The 6,486-nt window shown below is 34.9% G+C and overlaps 1 long non-coding RNA gene across 1 annotated transcript; it reads right to left on the minus strand.

Moving 5' to 3' along the window:
* Window positions 1-3,187: 3,187 nt before the first annotated feature.
* On the minus strand, window positions 3,188-5,448 carry LOC134646406 (uncharacterized). The gene is made up of 3 exons (XR_010096666.1): window positions 5,303-5,448; window positions 4,888-4,964; window positions 3,188-3,610 (listed from the first exon to the last, which is right to left on the minus strand). It is a non-coding gene; the product is annotated as an uncharacterized LOC134646406 (long non-coding RNA).
* Window positions 5,449-6,486: the final 1,038 nt, after the last annotated feature.

Raw genomic sequence — 6,486 nt, forward strand, 5'->3', positions numbered from 1 at the left:
CCACCGTAAGGAAGAGCCAGCCATGCAATGACAGTAACAGTTTGACTGAAAATGACGGCTTTATTCTGGCATTTCATCATTATTCCTGAAATAGTATTTTAACTTCATTCACCAGAATTTGAATTTTATCCTCAAAATTTTGGATTTAAATATAAAAATTTAAAGAAAAAATTCTAAAAGTACATGAACGTCCACTTGTTGATTCCTGAAGTTTAAAAGTTAGTCATTGCCATTAAATACATTTTACAACTCTATAAAATAATACATTTCCTGCATATTTAAATCATCCATTGTATTTTTGTACAGAAGTGGTTTATAATTATATTTAAGTATTTTTTTATATAATTTATTTAACTTCGACTGATAACCTTTGGCTGATTTCAACTCATTAAGACATAAAGAGAAAAGGACTTATCACAATACCTGGAAAGTGAATCATTGCTTTTGATTATTAACTTTTACAAAGACACACAAGTAATACATTTCAACAGGAAATACACAGACTCACTCTGAAGCCGTTCCAACTCATTTGTCTTTTCAGTGAGGTTGGCCTGCAGAAGGTCTCTCTACCAGTTTGATTCTGGTAGTGGACAGATTTGCCTTAAGAAGGTCTCTCTCCTCAGTCATGGAAGAAAGTTTACTACTCATTGCTGAGACATCTGCAGCTGAATCAAAAACTAAAATAATTGGAGATGCATGTTTTTGAGACACAAAAAAAACCCTTATGCATTCATTTTATAGTTTTTAGACCAAAACTAAAGTATTTCAAATTTGCCTGTAGGCAATGAAAAAGGTTCTTAAGCTGAAATTTATGCTGGTGTACTGTATGGGAGGGTATCTCTGTGTGTGTGTGTGTGTGTGTGTGTGTGTGTGTGTGTGTGTGTGTGTGTGTGTGTGTGTGTGTGTGTGTGTGTGTGTGTGTGTGTGTGTGTGTCACAGTTCGTTCAACATGGTCTGAAACCATCCAAAATATAAAGTTTGAGATATTTTATTCTGTTCATATGTGGGCTCATGAGTGTTAGAACCAAATATGTAGAATCAGACTCACAGTAAACACCAAGGGTGATGAGTCCAATTAGCAGGAAAAAACTCAGCAGGCCCAAACAGAGAATCACACCTGAATGGAAACTCCTCTTATACTTCCTTGGACCTGAAAAGAGAAATAAACACAAACACTAATGAAGTGGAAAATAGTAATGACTGATGATAAAAGTATGTCTACTTTGGTTTTTGGGTGGGTTTTTTTTGTTGTTGTTGTTTGTTCGCTTTCTTACCTGTGCAGTATTTTGCATTGTCAAATTTGTCATATTCAGCATTCATATAAATGTCCTCCATCGTTTGTTAGAATGTCAGTTATTCCTGAGATGGTCAGCTGTGCAGCACAGGACATTTAAACTGTGAATGCTTCATTAGTTTCAATTTCTTCTCTTATCAACTTTAGGGGAACAAAACTTATCACAGTAATTGTTGATTAATATAAAAAGAAACAAAAGTTGAACTTTTTTTCTGAGGAACTTTCAGTTCCCTAATACAGACCAAAAGTGATGGGAAACAAGCTAATTAGATAGGGGTATTAGATAGGATAGAATTATATAGGAGATTCTCTGTCTGAATTCTTATACAATCATAAAGCTGTCATATTTTCAAGAGTATTACAACTCAAATTATGGAAAGAGATGACAGCGGGATATAAAAATAACATTTGTTTAAGTTTAATAGTTTTACTCAGTAATTTTCTAATATTTTCTAAACCATTTGCTAATGCTAAAAGAGAATGATAAACGCCTTTTACAAGTTTGAAGCCAAAGTAACTGGTTTTGGAAAAAAAGTACACTGTAAAATATAACTTGTTGTTTCAACTTAAAAATATGAGGTAAAGGGCTGCCTTAAAATTTTAAGTTAAGTCAAGAAATAGAGTTTGTTCTTATAACACAACCAATTGTTATCTTAATGAAAAATCACATGTTGTCTAAACTTTCATCTTAGTTTAGTTGACTGAGATTTATTAGTCAGTTCAACTCCTTTAATTGTCATCTTTACTTGGGAAAACCCTTTCAGCTAAATTAAAATAATCTATTGTTTAAACTCTTGTCCTAGTTCAGTTGACTTGGGTTTTTTAGTTAATTCAAATACTTTAGTAGTTCTTTTAACTTAGGAATCTATTTTAGCTTAACTAACATAATCTGTTAGCTAAGTTGATTTAAGATTATTAATTAACTGAGCTCCTTAAGGTAGCTGAGTGAACTTGTAAATCAGTTTCATTTTAATTATCAGAGTTGATTGACTGGATGTAAAGAAAAATGTGTATTAAACATCTTAAGTTTTGTTTTGGTTTTTTTTGGCTTTCTAACATCCATTTCAGCAAAACTACCTGTTAGGTTTATCTTAGATCTCAGGTTTAAATATCTACATTCCTTTAAATTAATTTTCTGTTGTTTACAGAAAAAAAATAAAACCCCACAGATTCCATTAAAGTCTATCTGATCATTTCATACAGAAAGTTTGTTTTAAGAACATGACAAGACAATTACTCATGAGCACCCAACATTCACCATTTATTGTGCCATCTTAGTCATCTGAGAAACAGAAAAATCAGTGACGTAGCTCATCAGGCTCACAATCCATCAAAACTCAAAGGCTGCTCCCTGTGAAACAATAAATTTGAACTTGGTCTTGAGCCCAGTTTGGGTGAAGATGAAATTCTGACCAATACTCTAGGAGCAGTAGTGATTCTTGTGAAGTAACAACATAAAGTCTGCATTAATGTAATGTATCAACGGGACACTTGCTATTTTAGAAAAGTTATTCTTTACATTTACAAAATTTTTAAACTTCATTGTGCTCAGTCACACCTGTTAGCATAAAACTTGAAATATTAAAATAGTACAAAACCTTTGATAAGTGACAGTAAAGATCAGTTTATAACAACTAAGACATCAAACTCTTGTATTTGTCTTCGTTTACAATTGCAACAAATTCCACAGAACCAATATCTCTGAAAATGAGTGCTGCATGCTTCTGAAACATTTGATAATATGGATATTTCAGAAACATTAGTTTGAGTCTGCTCAATTGCAAAACAAAGGAAAAACTACTGACTTGCATGAGATAAGCATCTGCAAAGTCCAGCATTATATTGTTGTTCACATAAGTTTCTTAAACCATGAACAAATGAGTAATTGTCTAATCTGGAATGTAAAGTGTAGTCATTTAGTGACATACAAAAGTGAGAATGAGAACTTGCAAGAATAAAAAAACAAACAGTAAAATAAAAACTGTCCTTAACACTAAGGATCATACAATTACAGTTCTGCATGGCTTTCTGCAAGAGTCTGTTTCTTAGACCATGCACTAGTGAGATGCACTGCCTTCCACCAATGTTCATTAGGATGTTCTGAATGACTTCAAAGATGTCCTTAAGTTCCTTTGGATAGTGTATGTTGAGGGCAAAAAGAAGGCCCATCAGCATGGAAATGGCACTTGAGACATCCCTCAGATTAGACAGGATTACTGCTGCCTCAAGGACAACCAACACATCGATGTCTTCTTCTTTCACCATCGCAATGCCAACTTTCATCCTCTTAGAAAACGTGTCTTCAATACCTGTCGGCTATAAAAGGGTTCAAAGACAAAAAAAAAAAAAAAATTACACAATTACAATTACACAATATCCCGTGTGCTTAACAATTCATGTCTTTCCAAAGAAGAGCCATACTGATGCTTTGGATGATGGTGATTGGCTTTGGGTAACACTTATTAGTTGTTAAAGTTTTTTCAGAATGAGATATGCACCCCCATGTTACAAATCCATTTCTTGCTTTAAACAAAGACCATGTTCATAAATAACTGAGCATGTCTTCAATTGCAGAATTCAAACAAAATTTTCAATTTAAATGGTAAATGGCCTGTATTTGTATAGTGCTTTACTAGTCCCCTAAGGACTCCAAAGTGCTTTACACATTCAGTCATTCACACACATGGGTGGATGACTGAATCGTGACTCAAGAGTTGACAGTTCGTCTTATAATTGGAAGGTTGCCGGTTCGAGCCCTGGCTCCGACAGTTTCAGTCGTTGTGTCCTTGGGCAAGACACTTCACCTGTTGCCTACTGGTGGTGGTCAGAGGGCCCGGTGGTGCCAGTGTCCGGCAGCCTCGCCTCTGTCAGTGCGCCCCAGGGTGGCTGTGGCTACAATGTAGCTTGCCATCACCAGTGTGTGAATTTAAATCTACTTATGCTAAATATTGGCTGTGCTCTAAACCAAATCTGGCTGAGAATACATGAAATGTGCAAACTGCAGCTACACTACAGGATCAGATTATGGCTCCATAGACAATGCTTCTTTAATCAGTTTATTGATTAAAGTTTATTTTTTCCCCCTATATTAACAGCATGAAAAAAGAGCATATAGACATGGCTGAACAGGTTGCATAATTGGCACTGAATATCAACATCCACCTTTACCCAGCTGCCCAATGACTCTCGGCCAGTAACCTTTAATTGCTTACCCAGTCTACACAGTCTCTTTTCCAGGGTCCAGGACATTTCACCAAAGTATTGCCCCCCACAGCTGTAGCAGCCACTGCAGCCCCTTAAATATCCTAATATCTCTGCCATTACAATATACAATGTGAGAAATCAAACGTAAAGCTGAAGTGAACAGTACAGCAGCGAAATGTCAAAGACCCTGGTGAAGACATGAATAAACACAAGACACTAATAATATCAATGCTAGCTTGCCAGTTAGTTTCTCTGAAACCCAGACCAAATCCAGTGTCAAAGATCTTGTAATAATACATTTGGTGAGGAAAAAGTACACATGTACTTTTTAATTTAAAATCCACTGTGGTGCTGTCATTATTAAATTTACTAAAAGAAACAATGCTAACCTTCACAGTCTTGAAAGTGTGTGAGGGATCTTCCTTTAGAAAATGAGGTCCTCTGTCCTCTTCCTTTGTGTAGGGCTCTGGTCAAAGAAGTCAAAAAGAAAACAAAAACACTTTTTAAACAGTGTTTATGAAGCATGTAGACAGCTCCAAATTCACAGCTTTTTGATGCATAATTCCATCAATATATGATTATCATTGGAGATTTTGAATCAGGCTTATCAGGACATTCAAGTAGAATATGATATCCAACCTACCACCAATATACATAGATTCTGTAAAAGTTACCACACTAAATGTCCAGTTGTGAAATATGATGACAGACTTTACTTATCAGCTTTCTTTCAATGAGTTCATCAGTTGAACTGGATAACCTAAAACTTAAACAAAGGATTAGATTTCGCAGTTGAACACTTACATCATCTCCGAAGCATCTTATGAGCCTAGTTAGCCTTTCTATGCCGCTCTTGATTTTGTACAGCTCCACGAACCTCTCCATAATGGTCAAGCACAGCAAAAAGGAACCCTTTCAGGTCAACAGATGTAAGACGGGCAAATTCTGCTTCAACCTGAGCAATAGAAGAAGAGGGGTGGAGAGTACAGGCAGAATTAAAAAAAGATTCTTTGAGACCCAAATTTAAGCAAACAGTCATCTGAGGCCCATTAGAGAAAACACAAACACACAAAAGCAAACAAACAAAAAGATGCACTTTACCTGCCGTTCAGCAAACAAGGAAGTTCAGAGAACAATAAGCTCTGTCTTGAAATCTTTTAAAGTAGAATGATTGTGAAAATGACTTATGTGATGTAAAACTTTAGTAAACGTGCGATTAAAAGAACACTGAGTAAAAGGACAAGTAACAGTTTCCTTATTCCTCAGATGTTTACCTTAATGAGCAATACTGTTTTAGTCCAACTGCCTCATTAAAGTTACACAACAGGCTTTTTACATTAAAGCCAGCAAGTCCATTACATACTCCCTTTTTAGATCTGAAATACTGTGCAGATTCTGTGTATATGTAGTGGACAGCAATTTACCCCAAAGAGCGCAAAGTTTGCAAGTCCACCTCATTTAAATGACAAAGTCAAATGTGATCATCTAGACCTGTGAAAATAAATTAATGACAAACTTGCAGTTATGGATGTTATTACAACCACAAGAACCTAAACAGTCTGCTCCATTGCTTTTGTTAATGAATCATTTGTTGGTAACACGTCTGAATATTTAGTTTATGCCACCTGCATGTGATCATCAATAGTGCCATATTACTTCTTAAGAAGTACCCTGACACTACAATCTTTATATCATTTGTTCTACAGAGCTATTAAATTACAATATAATCTGAGGTGTTTCCAGTATGACAAAATGCACAAATTGTAACTTACCATTTGACTCCACTGACAAAAATAAATCCCCAGCATCAAGTTTGGCTTCACAGACCTAAAATAAGTAAAATAAAAATATATGTTATAATTATATTGTTTTCGCCATTTATTCATGTTTGCTAATTTTCTGACATATAAACAATGTTAGTTTTGTTACAATACAGAGAATGCAGTTTAATTAAAAGGTAAATTATGCAAAAAAAAAAAAAAAACTTC

Source organism: Pelmatolapia mariae, linkage group LG16_19 (assembly GCF_036321145.2).
Source record: "Pelmatolapia mariae isolate MD_Pm_ZW linkage group LG16_19, Pm_UMD_F_2, whole genome shotgun sequence".
Classification (NCBI taxonomy): Eukaryota; Metazoa; Chordata; class Actinopteri; order Cichliformes; family Cichlidae; genus Pelmatolapia; species Pelmatolapia mariae.